General features: G+C 39.1%; 1 protein-coding gene across 14 annotated transcripts in view; it reads left to right on the forward strand.

Annotated features, from left to right (window-relative positions):
* Positions 1-14,440, forward strand: part of SLC8A1 (solute carrier family 8 member A1) — a 401,197-nt gene that overhangs the window by 358,344 nt on the left and 28,413 nt on the right. The window lies entirely within an intron of this gene.

Below are 14,440 nucleotides of genomic sequence, written 5' to 3' on the forward strand. Positions count from 1 at the left end.
AGCAAAAGTAGGTAGAACTGTCCTAAGAAAGTTTCTCACTTGAGCCAAGGAGTTCAAAACCAGCCTATGCAACATAGTGAAACCCCATCTCTACAAAAAAATAAAAAATTAGCCAGGTGTGATAGTGCATGCCTGTAGTCTCAGCTACTCAGGAGGCTGAGGCAGTAGGATCACCTGAGCCCAGGAGTTCAAGGCTGCAGTGAGCTGTGATTGCACCACTAGACTGCCTAGGCTACAGATTAAGACCCTAACTCCAAAAACAAAAAAGAAAACTTTGTCAAAGACATATGAGTGTGAAATTGTGGCCCACTTTGGCTGGGTGCAGTGGCTCACGCCTGTAATCCCAACACTTTGGGAGTCTGAGGCAGGCGGATCATGAGGTCAGAAGATCGAGACCATCCTGGCTAACACGGTGAAACCCCATCTCTACTAAAAATACAAAAAAAAAAAAAAGAAAAAAAATTAGCCGGGCATGGTGGCAGGTGCCTGTAATCCCAGCTACTCGGGAAGCTGAGGCGGGAGAATGCCAAGAACCCGGGAGGCAGAGCTTGCAGTGAGCCGAGATCTCACCACTGCACTCCAGCCTGGGTGACAGAGCGAGCCTCCGTCTCAAAAAAAAAAAAAAAAAAAAAAAAAAAAGAATAAATAAAAATAAATTAAAAATTGTGGCCCACTTTTTGTTTAATGTTACCATTTGGCTTCTATGACATGGCTGGTACTTTGTAGGCATTATTTCTGTTCTTCACCTATATTCTGAGCTATGTCATTTTTCCCAAAGTTAACAACTATGGATCCTGAGGCCCAGAGTGGTTACGTAACTTGTGTAGGGTCACACAACTAGCAAGTGATTAGCTGGAATATGAAACCCCATCATTGTGAGTCTAATTCCAGTAGGCTTTCAGCTCAATCCTAGGTGTTCCTCCTACAACTTTAGTTTAGGTTTCAAGAGCTCACATTTCAGATGAGTTAATTCAGGACAAAAGGGATGAAGTTAACAAGTCTTTTAATCTCAGTTACACATGGGGAAGGTAAGGGTTTGGAAATGAGTGTGCAAGCCTGGGACAGAAGTGCAGAAGGACCAGGAAGAATAGAATCAGTCCTAGAAAGTAGGCAGGATCAGTTACTGGATTTCCTAGAAAGTCCAGACTAAGTCCCATCATAAGGAATGTTTTTGTGGTGTAGGAATTGTATTTATATCTGGAGTAGCAATTGTGTCAGGTCTTATGAAACAAAATGGAATCAATGCCCAGCCTTTTCTCCAAGCTCCTGCTCTTTCTCTGTGATATTATTAGTTATCTAGGTAGGTAGGTTGTTTCAGGCTTGGAATCACTGGCATGCTTGAAAAAGATAGGAACAAAGGTCAAATAGTAATTATTTGAAACCAACAGGAGATATGAGCAACACTGCTGCCATCCAACTTAGCTCTTACTCCTTGTTTCATTGTAGAGTTAAAAGATTCCCATTCTCTGTGATAGAGAGTACATATAACATGGGTGACAAATAAAGTGTTTAAATTCTTTATTTGTTGGAATCTTTGGCTTCTCTAGATACTTGAATTCAATGATCAAAAAGCCACCAATTAGTTATAGGGCTCTGGACAAGACCTCTAACCTCCCCTGTGAGTTAATAGGATTAGAAGAGATGACCTTGTGAGTTGTCTTTAGGACATGGAAATACTAAAGGGTCTCTTAAAGACCCTTCATTCTCATAAATAAAATGCCAACTTGCTTTCCATGTAACTGCTATTTGAAATTTAGAGTTCTAAATCATCACACAAATTACTACCAATTTTACTTCACAGGTATCTTTAAATTATCCAATCCATCCTTGTAAGTGATAATTTTTTTAAAATGTAAGCTAGTTCATTACATTTAGGACATTTTCTCGGTTTGAAATGTACTGACAAAATTGAATTTGGAAATTTGAAATCTCAGTTATAGTCTCTCTTCTATTTTTTTAAAAAAGATGGGGTCTCCTCCATTGCCCAGGCTGGACTGCAGTGGCACATCATAGTGGCATGTCATAGCTCACTGTACCCTTGAACTCCTGGGCTCAAGTGATCCTCCAGTGTCACCCTCCTGAGTAGCTGGGACTACAGGCAGGCACCACCATGCCTGGCTTCTGTTTAATTATTACACATCCAGGTCTTGCTGAGTGTCCCACCCAAGCTGCCACCCTGCTCTTCTTGGTAGACCCATCTTATTCAAAACTGCAGAGGAGGTCAGGTGCAGTGGCTCACACTTGTAATCCCAGCACTTTGGGAGGCTGAGGCTGGTGGATCACTTGAGGCCAGGAGTTCGAGACCAGCCTGGTCAACACGGCGAAACCCTGTCTCTACTAAAAATACAAAAAAAAAAAAAAAAAATTAGCTAGGCGTAGTGGTGCACACCTGAAATCCCAGCTGCTAGGGAGGCTGAAGCACAAGAATCACTTGAACCTGGAAGGCAGAGGCTGCAGTGAGCCGAAATCATGCCACTGCATTCCAGCCTGGGCAACGGAGCAAGACTCTGTCTCAAAACAAAAAACTGCAGAGGTAGTATCCAAACTACAAGTCTCATGCCTGTTCTTCTGCCTCACATTAACTCTATTTATCTGTTGTTTTACTATGTTGGAGGTTTTTCTAACCTGTATTCATTGCACATAAACAACTATATATTGGAAGGTTGTTTGCTGCACCAGAATTTATGTAAGAGAGTGATACAAAAGATTCAAGTACCTTTCAAGAAATACATGCTTTCTGTGCATGTCATGGCCCCAATAAAGAATTTCCTTTTTATTAATAAAAAGAAAGAAATTTAGGGCTCTAACTTTAATCAAGATGCAATACCTACCTTAGAATACATGTTAAAGTGTGTAATTACACCGACTTCACAATATGTCACTTAAGACATTTGGTGCTTAAAATACACTGTTTAATGGTCACATTAAGTGAATTCAATAGCCATTCATCCTTGATGAGAATTGGATATCACAAAGTAAATCTTAAAGTTCTTATCAGAGCCTCTTTTAAAACTGCCCTCATTGGAGTTTAACTTATCTGTAATTTTAATTTTTATCTTTAATGTATGACATTTGAAAACTAGTACTTTATCTTTTATAAAACCTCACAATGCCACTCACTAAACTTTAAAGAAAACATGATAAATTCCTAAAGAGAAGCTTTTTTCCCTAGAAAATTAATTTTTGTCACCTTGCAACTGGAAGATCATAACTATATAATTCAATGGTTTCTAAATTGCTTTGGCCATTGGAAAGCACAGTCTTTTTTTAATCTATGTGTTCAAAATTCAGTCAACTCAGGTGACTAAAAGCATCCTTTATTTCTGCTTCAGACATTTTTTGTCCTATTTTTGTCTTAAAATATCTTATGCTCTATTAATAGGAACAGATCTGCTCAAGTCCTCTTAGAAGTAGGAAGAATCTAAATTAAAAAAAACAACAACCACCGCAAATCTGCCCTGTTCCTCGCTATTTCTCTAACACCTAAGACAGTGCTTGGCACTAAGACAGCGCTTGGCAATGCTAAGTCTTTGTTTTATAAAGAATGAATACATTTATTTGTGAATTAAAGTTTTCCAATCCGTATATAACTGGATTAAAAGACATCATCATACTGTGTCTGATCTAGAAAACAATCTATATAAATACACACACACACACACACACACACACCATACACATGCCATGTTTCAAAAGGAGTTTGAGACATTTGTTTTCTCTATGTCAAACTTCGTATCACTTGACATGGAGATGTGAACTTTCACATATTTGTACACATGAGATATATTTATCTGTGTATTTGCAAATTGGACATGCAAATATAAAATGACATTTTCTGTCAATGTTCTTAAGTATTCTTAGTAAAATTTCACTGTTATGTAGCTGATAATTATGATCCTAAGAGGAAAAGCAGAGGACATGACTAAGAAGAAAGATAGAGTAAGTTCCAGATATAAATTATTTATGGGAGATATTCTAGGGACATACTAGTAGGTGAGCAAAGCAAATTTAGGATATCTGTCGATCTAAAAATGCAGCAGTAGCAGGAGAAAATGTTGAATCAGGTAGCTACAGTTTCCACTTCCAGAACAAGGCAGGCCAGAAACAAAGGTGGAAGTATAAGAGGGTGGGAGAAAAAAAGCAATTATTTTCTGGCCTCTGGATATGCTTTAGCTGATGTTTCTGAAAAGAATATTGGCTCATTGGTCTGTTCTTCTCTTAAATTGCGTATTATAAAATCTTGAGGAAAACACCGTATTGAAGGGCTCTAGAATGATTCAGCACTCTTATTTGTAAGCCCGAAGTCGTGTCTCTAACGCAGTTTTGTCTGGGGTGGCAGCAGCTCCGCTCTGCAAACAATGTGCCATCACTGGGTCCAAGAGCTCTTTTGTTGGCATGGGCTGCTGCAATGTGAATACAGTTTTAGTTGTTGCTTGCAAATCAATGTGAGAGGCATGAGGGGACTTTTCATCCCCAGTCGGGAGCCTTTGTATGCTGTTTTCAGTAGGGGAAACATTGCAGCCTAACCCAAAGAAGTGGAAGGAAGAGAAACCATAGCCACCCTCCACCACACACAAACACTCTCCATAGGCAGAGAGGAGCCACATAAAAGTGACTGGCAGCATTACTTCTTGCTGTTCACAGCCTGCTCTCTTGATAAAGACCTTGTCTTTCCAACTCCTGCAATGAAAAGCCACTCGCATGAACCAACCTTGGCACATACATCCCACCGCATGCTTCTCCCTTGCCTTGCCTTTGCCTGGTCAGGTCTGGCTGGGTGTTGTGTCTTATGGCCTGTTAGATAGAGCATCTTAGAATCCTGGCCCCGAGCTGGAAAGGAGCAGTGATTCTAACCTCCCCTTGCCTTTTTTTTTTTTTTTTTTTTTTTTTTTTTTAACAAATAAGAACCTGAGAACAGAGAGAGGGAGTCTCCTCCAAGATCACAGAGAGACTGTTTTAGAACCCAAGGCTCCTGCTGCACCATAAAGCATTGCTCATTTTTCTTCTGGAGTTGTAGAACCAACGCCTTAACCATCAGATACTCCATGTCTGCCCTCTGATGTTACCTACTGACCAATGGGCTTCTTGGTAATGTGATGCCTTAGGATTAGACAAAGCAAAGATTGAAGCTTTCCTGACCAACACCTTAGCAGCACTGAGTGACCAAATGGTCTCCCAATTGGTGAATAGTTGTTTTATATCCACATAAGCCCCACAGCAGCCTCGTGCAGTAGCTACTCATGAACCCATTTACAAGAAATGGAGAAATTGAAGTTGGGATTCCCACCCTGACCCACAAGTTCTGATTCCCAAGTCAATCCTCTTTCCATCTTGTCACACTTGCCTCCCAAAGCTTAATGCCAGTAGGACACAGGCATATTTCTGTTCTCTACACAGTTGTGCATGAGATATTTTCTCTGCATGGAATACTTTCCCTCCATATCCGATTATTTCTCCTCACTAAAGTCTTAGCTCACATGTCAACTGCTCAGAGGGGTTTCTCGGCCTCCCAGTCACCAGACTTCATTATATTCATAACTCATATCAGTATCTGAAATTATTATATATTATATTTGTTATTTGTTTACTTTGATTACTATCTCCCCTTGCCAGAATGGAAATTCTATGAGATCGGGGATCTTATTTTTCTGCATTTGCAATGCCTAGAACTGTGCCTGACACATAAGTTAACAATAAATACTTACTAAAGAAATGAGTGGCACTAATAAAGTCAGTCTTCCAACAATCCCATTCCCTTTGAAGATTTCCTAGAGGTCCAGGTTAGGGGTACAGCCTGGGCTTGAGGTGCAAAACAGTGACCCAAAATATTTTAGAGTTCAAACCTACAGACTTAATAGAATATGCACCAGGCCTTGACCAAATAAAAAAGATAGGCCACTGACTTATTGACAATAGGAGGGAAAGAGAGATTTTCCAGATGGTTGATATTGAAGAAAAACATCACAACATCATGATGCATGGTTACTATTTATGAGAGACAAGAAAGCCATGGCAGACAGACAAACAAGATTGTCAGCACCCACCTTAGCCTACTTACCCTCTAATAGAAGTGTTCAGGAGCAGTGAGGGAAGGAGATGCTCCATCTGAATTCCACCAATCAGCTAATTTCCCTCAAGCCAAAACTAAGTTTACTATATGTAAGCATATAACTTCTCTTAAAAATCTTGTTTATACCTTTCCAATAGCACAAAAGAGAAAGTTGGTTTTGACTATGCCCATTTTCCAGAAGGAGAAACTGAGGCACACAGGATCTGTGAGGTGACCAAGAGCAAGTAAATCATGGGACCTTATGGTCAGTGGAGGGCCCTGTTTACTGAGATCTCATTAAAAAATCACAACAGAAAGAAGGAAAGAGGAACAGGCAGATGAGGGGTGCCTTGAGCAACTGCCATCACTTTGTATTGTGCAAACCGAGGCCATCATTAGACTGTTACTCAATTTGCATCACCACTTTGCTCAAACGTCAACTTTCAAACCCTATGTTCAGAACAGAGTCCATTCAGGAGATCCTGAGATCAGGAAAAGAGTTATGAGAGTGTTATTGTCATTGCTGTAGAGCCAGCGCCCTTTCCATTTGCTGCCCAGAGAGACAGATGTTTGCCACCAAAATGAGGAGAATCCCACTTCCCAATGAGGCTGAAATAAATCATGAATAGAGGATTTGCATAAAGATGCATTTTTTTAAATAAAATTCCAGGAAGAATAAAATTGAGCCAGCCATTCATTCTCTGAAAGAGCAATATAATATTTTGTGTATTATATCATATCCAGAGAGTTAATTTAAGGAGGAGAGATATTTCCCAATTACATTTTTCATAAAACAATGCTAAATCAGCTTACATTTTATCAGAATGAATTTTTGCTGTACAAACCACAGAGATTTTTCTCTATGGAAACCATGGGTCATGTAATTGTAGCGAGGTGATAGAGTTTTAGATCTCATAAGCAAGTCATTTAAATTGTGTGAGCCTCAGATTCTTCATCTCTAAAACAGAGAAAATAATACCTACTGCAGCAGGCTCCTGGGAGGTTGAAGACTAAGTGGGATGTACACTTTTACCTACATGCATAAAAGTAACACTCAGTAAGTGAACCTGCATTCATAGATGAATCACAGCAGCATGTTAAGAGGCTCTGGGCAGCATTTATGCCCCTCTCTGCATGTGGAGCAGCCTTGGGTTTACATTTACCCTTTATAAACATGTTAACATTCTCTAGGACATAACATTGATATGTTTGTTAAAAATTATAGGGTTATCACTGCCCAAAGAGTTGCTTCACGACTCAGCTTCCCACACTACAGGAGGCTAATTTAGACACAGCTGGTGATATTTACAAAGTGTTATCAGAGTCCTCAGGCCAGTCTTAGAACCTGGTGTGCCCACATACTTCCACTGTAACTAAACCATCTACACTAGCAGGAGGTATCTACACTTGCTGAGTACCAATTCTACTTGACAAAGCCTTATTTCTTAGGTATTCAAGTCTACAGGGAATGTTTCCCTATTTCAGGAGCTTGGAATTCTGTCAGTCCTACAATTAGTTAAGGGTAAGAGAACACTCTGAATTTCAAGATTCTTACCCTAACTTGGAGTTATTTTATAAACAACCAAGCTTGGGGCAAAAACACACATGACTAATTACATTAAACTGTAATTTAGGAACACCCAATTCATATAGCGGATTTTTTTTAGGAACAAGAGACACTAAAGCCATCAATTTTCAGCTTTAAACAGATTTGTTTCGGTAATAATCGAACTTGCATGGAGCTAGAACTCCTTAGTGAATCCGTTTTTCATTTTGACAGTGGCTACATTTGCTGAGAAATATTTCTGTCACGTTAAATATTTCTTGTGCTATGTTAACCACCCCAACAAAGACCATAATGGCTTAAGCTGGTAAGCATTCTGTTTTTTGTGGATGATTTCATCTAGATGTTCATTCATTTCAGCCAGGTTTGAAAGTTATTAACAGAGAGTGAGTTGCCTTCTTGACGCCCTTTACAATACTGTCACGCATCACCTGGCCCAAACCCCTTAAGAAGTAGCACTAGTCCCGTGGGACAGGATGGCCCACAGATTAGCTGTGGCTTGGAAGAAGCAGGTTGGGATGGCTAGTGGGGCCTGTATAGTGTCTTCTCCAACCAAGAACAGTCCAGTAGTCCAAGTTACAAATATATAGCAAACTTGAACTCAAATTTTATGTATAATAGTATTAATATCCAATGTGAGGGATCTAGGTTGTGCATTCCTTATGAGACTCTAATGCCTGATGATCTTTCACTGCCTCCCATCCCCCAAAGATGGGACCATCTAGTTGCAAGAAAATAAGCTCAGGGTTCCCACTGATTCCACATTATGGTGAGTACATAACAATAATAGAAATAAAGCACAAAATACATGTAATGTGCTTGAATCATCCCAAAACCATCAAAATTGTCTTCCAGAAAACCAGTCACTGGTGCCAAAAATTTGGAGACCACTGGCCTAGGGGATGGGACCTGGACAAATAAGTAGAACCTAACAGCCTGAGCTGACTGCCAGAGACTCTAAACCTGGATTGTGAGATTGATTATGAGTTCCCCAATAGCTGAAACTCTCAGAAGTGGCACAAGTAATCATTCGGCAGAGAAATTTTAAAGAAATTCACATTAAGCCAGGGTTGAACTTGGCACACTCCAAAACCCTCCTAAAGCTTTAAGCTCAGGTATTTTCTAAGACCCACGTTTCAGTTGGTAGAAGAAAATGCCTACATTTTCTTCTGTGCACTGGCAACTCATAGATCTAGGAATTCAAACCTATTGTTTTCTGAGCTATCGTTGATAGGAAGTGTCTTTCAATATACTTAGAAGAAAAGTTGTTGACATCATCTACTTTGCATCAGAGAATATGTTAAGTACTTCCCACCAATTAAGGTATAGAGAAATGTTTATTGCACATCTCCAAAATACAAAAAAAGAGAGATCAACTCTTGTTTGGGAATAAATCTTTGGGTTACTGAATTTAGTGGCAGAGGCCATTAAGAGTGGGAAGAGATAAGGTGTCACTAGACATAAGGTAAAAGGGAAAAGAAAGAAAAGAAGTTTCAGATCATTTTATGAGCAAGACAGTAAAAACCGCTGGCCCTTATGGCGTCACATACACATGCATACACACTTTCTCACACATACACAAACAGATATATACAGATGCAAACTAGGGAACAAAAATGTATCAATCGAATCACCATTCTGTTTTATTTTTCTTAGCTGATCGCTAAGGTCTTTCATCTTTTATTCTTTATGATTCCCTCAGAACCTTTAAAGAAAAGAGAAACAGAAATATGTAACAGGAGAGTAGAATTTGATTTGTAATTACTGTATGTCAGGTTGCAAAAAAGTCATAATTCTGGAGGAGAAAGCCTATTGAGTGCCTGGAAAGAATCGAAAGTCAGACACATCCGCAGATGAAGAGCAGCATACATTTTCCAGACCGCTTTACATACAGACTTGTGATGATTCAGGCCACTTTCCCAAATTCAAGGGTGATGAGCTAGAGGCAAACCAGGATGTTTGATTCAGAACTGGATGGTTGACCTTTGGCAACCAGAAATGGAAATAAGAACTTCTCACACTCTAAAGGAGAGATTCCTTATGATTCAACCTTAAGAAAGGAGATTCTGTCACTTGCCACAACATGGATGGGCCTGGAAGACATTATGCTAAGTGAAAGAAGCCAGACAGAGAAAGAAAAATATTGCATGGTCTCACTTATATGTGGAAAATATATATGTTTGAAAAGAGCTCAAATACACCGAGATAGGAATGAAGCAGTGGTTACCATCTTACTATGGGCAGGGGTTGGGGCAGGCAATGAGAGACATAGGTCGAAGGATACAAAATAGCAGATAGGAAGGATGAACATGTTTAGAGATCGAATGGGCCACATGGGGACTAAAGCTAATGAAATTGTATTAGAAATGTTTGTTAAATAAGTAGACTTCAACTGCTCTTGTCACAGGAAAAAGTAACTAGATGAGATGATAGATGTTAATTTGCCTCCCTATAATAATTTTACTATCTAAATATATCCTATAACATGACATTGCTAATCTCAAATGTATATGATAAAATTTTAAACAAATGTTTAAATCGAAAAAATAGAGGTTCCAAAACAGTCACACCATGATCCCCTGCTTTTACCTGATTGTTTTATTTCCCATGTTTTCTTGGTCCCCACGGGTCTGAGAAAGAGCTTATGGCTGGCTCTGCCAAAGAAATAAACAACCAAAAATCGTATCTAGAAAGTATTAGAATACAAATATTAATTATGGCACCTCAATATTTTCACATTCCTAAAAAAAAAGGTACCACTGTATCTATATAACACTAGGCATTAAAAAAATTCTGACTCAAACTTTGAATCAATATGTGATATTGAACTCCTCTACTTTCTTCCATAAGGCATTTTCTATAGTAAAATGTTCCCTGGACTGTTAGATCAAATCCCAACTCAGTCACTTAAATTCTGTGTGAGATTATTTTAGCAAGTCACTTAAATTCTCTGAACTTCAGGATCTTCATATGTATAATGGGATTAATAATGCCCACTTTGCAGTGTTATTTTAAGGATGAAATAAGATCAGGTATGTGAAAGAATTTAGCTTAGTGCCTGTCACTTAAGAGACACCCCACCAGGCTCCCTTCCTGTTTCTTTCTTTTCTTAAAAGCAAGCAGCTTGGGGAAATGAATGATAATGGCTCATTCAAACAGAATATATACTCAGTGAAATCAGGATACTCACATTGTATTGATATACTGCCTTCCTTCAGACAAGTAACAATAATGGAATATGGCACATTTGTCTATAAAGATGCATACAGTTTTATAAAGGACTTGAGCATTTCTTCTTCCAATCCCCACAACAGCTCTGAGAGATGGGAGTTAGGAAACTCATTTGACAGGTGAGCAACTGAGGCTCGGGAAATTTAAGTGTCTTGCCCCAAAACAAGCTGTGAGAACTATAAAGTGGCTTAAGTCTTCTGACCCACGTGTCCATTACCTTCCAGCAGTCTCTTTTTCTGGTTATCAGAGCTCTCCCTGAATTCAAGCCCTGAGCAGGTAGAGAGACATGTAAAGAAACACCTGTTTACTTTAAAAGATATGTTAACTACTTTAAAAGATATATGCAAAGCCCAGGGGGTTGTCTTTCACGGTCAGTCATGCTGATGATGCTCTTGCTCTCATGCTTCCGAGCAGGAACGGTCCAAGTACTGTTACATCAATAGCTGAACTGACACCCTGTGCACTATCTGCATTTTTAATGATTTGGTTACTTTTGTAGTTATATTTAAGAAGTCCAGTGTGTATCAGGGAAGCCATTTAAAAGGCAAAAGGAAGGGTTAATCAAATACAGGTTATTTTCCATTAGCTGAAAAGAATGATTCTGAGATAAGAGGAATTTACTTGGGATTCTATAAAAGCAAACCCACCAACCTGTCTTTCTTTTCTAACACAGAGAAGGGACTTGAAAGAATTATGTAGCCTCCAGGAACCCTAGGCTGGTGAACATACAGAACCACAGAATAGGCATCCTACCATCATTTTTGCTGTCACATAAAAGATGCTCCTAGGATTTTTTAATGTTTCACTACTCTTCACAAAGAAAGAACAGACTTTTAAGTGTAGTCCAGATGGTGATGGATGAACATGATATTTCTTTGTCCTTTCCCAAGACAGGGTAGTTGTGCATCATGCATGGCAGTCCATGGTCATTTTTAATATTTAAGTGATGTCTGAGTTGGAGATTAAAATTTATAAAGAGCAGTGAGATCCCAGAGAAAAGGATGGGAGGCCACTTTCCTTTCAAATGTTATAAAAGCAGATGGGCCTCCCATTCCAGACTTATGCATTAAAACATTTAAGATTCTTTGTGATATTGGAAGCCTACAGAAAGAACACACGTTCTCTCTCTCTCGCTCTCACACACACACACTCACACACACATTTTGCATTAATTGATCATGAAGGTAATTTCAGAGGGCAAAATTAATTTTTGTTTTTAAAAACCTATAATGTAACCTTAGGACCTAGCATGTTGACTAAACAAATAATGATGGAGAAACACAGTAATAATCTTAAATGGAGAGAAATAATGATAACTACCATGATAATCATTACCTTGAAATATTCTCAGACACTTTACAAACATGATCTAATTATTCCTGTGTACATCTCTCACAGGAAAGGTGTTATTTCCATCTTGAAGACAAATATAATGTCTACTCTCAATTTATAAGTGGCATTTCTTCTGAGAAGCTTCATTATTTGTTCTCTTGTTCGTCTTCAAAATAAGAGATTTAGATGCCCCAAATTAAGTAATTTTGTAGAGAAAAGGCAGCATAGTTCATGTTTGTTTCTGTGAATGATTGATTAAAATGCTTTCCAAAGCATTTTATTCATATGCCCTGTGAAATTATAAAATGTTCACAAATATAGAAATTAAAAAGGATAGGATCCAAAATAAATATAACTAGAAAACCTAGTGCTTTTTCTCAACTTTTCTGAGTATGTGCACCCTTCCCAGCCCCGGCTGGAATGGGGAGTGGGTAAGAGGAGAGCCTGGGAATGGGAATGTATTAATGTGACTTTCTTCTTCCTTCCTCCTTCAAATAAACCCTGAGAATTGCATCTCTAACATGGAGTTCTACCTGGAGCTAAAGTGTAGGGTAAAAGAGAAGTGGGAAGAAAAGTAAAAGAAAGAAAAAAGAAGAAATGTATAAGGAAACAAACAAAAAAGAGTAGGTAATAGAAACACTGAGTAATTGTTCCTACATTTCCACGTCATGATATAGAGAGGCTTCTGAAGGGCTGCTGTAGTTTGCTAGGGCTGCTGTAGCAAATACCACAGACTGGGTGGTTTGAATAACAGAAATTTCTTTTCTGGCAGTTCTGGGAACTGAAAATCTGAGATCAAGGTGTTGGCAGGTTCGATTTCTCCTGAGGCCAATCTCCTTGGCTTGTAAACGTCTGTCTTCTCACTGGACACTCACATGGTCTTTCCTCTGTGCACGCACATCCCTGGTATCTCCTTGTGCATCCCAATTTCCTATTATAAGGACACCAGTCATATTGGATTAGAACTCACCCTAATGGCTCTGTTTTCACTTAATTACATTTTTAAAGGCCCTATTTCCAAATAAGGTCACACTCTGAGGTGATGACAGAGCTTTAACATATGAATTTTGGGGAGACACAGTGCAGCCCATACCAGGTGTTTTTATTAAAAAGTATCTTCTGCTTCCAGGTAAAGTTGATATAATAAATACTGCATGAACAGCAGAGCAAATGGTCAGCAATGCTTTTTCACTCACAAACATTCTGATGAGCTGACCTGACTCAAGCTCCTCACTGGGGAGTTCTCCAAAGGCAATTCCACTCATCTGCAATGGCTTCTCCCAGCAGTTTATCCAAAGCCTCAAAGATGAGGCTGCTTTCTTCACAGACGCCCAAAGTGTATTCATATAATTCCAACCATGTGCTCATGAAAGAGCAGGCCATTGCCTCTTCTCTTTTCCTGTAAAATGACAGAGGACAAATCCAGACATTCCTCTTTAGATGTTTTCTGAGAGGGGTTTTTCCCTCAAATCTCTTGTGCTTTCAGAGGGTTTTCTCAATCATCATGTGCACCCAATGGCTTGCCTACCACAGAGTGTCTCACGAAGACCATACATGTGTGCTCCATGCTGGCCATCTCAGGTCATGTGGTTCAGCTGGAAAATTGCAGCCCCACCTACTGCCGGCTGCACTAGTGGGACCAAGTAAAGTAGCACCCTGATGACAAGGTTGGAATGGGTCAACAAAGACTTCAAGGAGATGTTCTTCTTTCCAAAATGGCCACATAACACATGTATTTGCCACCACTTCAAGAAAAGTTGACATTCAATATCCTCATTTAAAAACATGTCAATGGGCATTATTTTCACATAAGTGAAATCTCCATTTTAGATTACTATTATTGATTTCCTGGTTCCTTTAAATAGCATGCTTTGTGCATTTCTTTGTACACTGATAATATGACTTAATTGGCAAAATTGTGATACATATATTAGGTAATTGCATAGTTATATAAAGTCAATAGAAATTTCTGCATGCACTCCTTCATTTAATACATACTTAACCACCTTAGTTCACATGCTGGAGATGGTATCAAACAGCAGGGACACAAAGATGCATGAATTCCTGCCCTGGAAGGGTTCTCAGTCAACTGGAGAAGAGAACATGAACATGTACAATTTAGAAAAGCAGTTCTCAAACTTGACCATGCATCAGTATTACATGGAGGGCTTGTTCAAGCCCAGCTTGCTGTCCACCCCCTCCCCAATTTCTGATTCAGTGGGACTGATCATTTGAATTTCTAATAAGTTCTCTGTGCCACCTGC

The sequence above is a fragment of the Pan paniscus genome, chromosome 12, assembly GCF_029289425.2.
Source record: "Pan paniscus chromosome 12, NHGRI_mPanPan1-v2.0_pri, whole genome shotgun sequence".
Taxonomy (NCBI): Eukaryota; Metazoa; Chordata; class Mammalia; order Primates; family Hominidae; genus Pan; species Pan paniscus.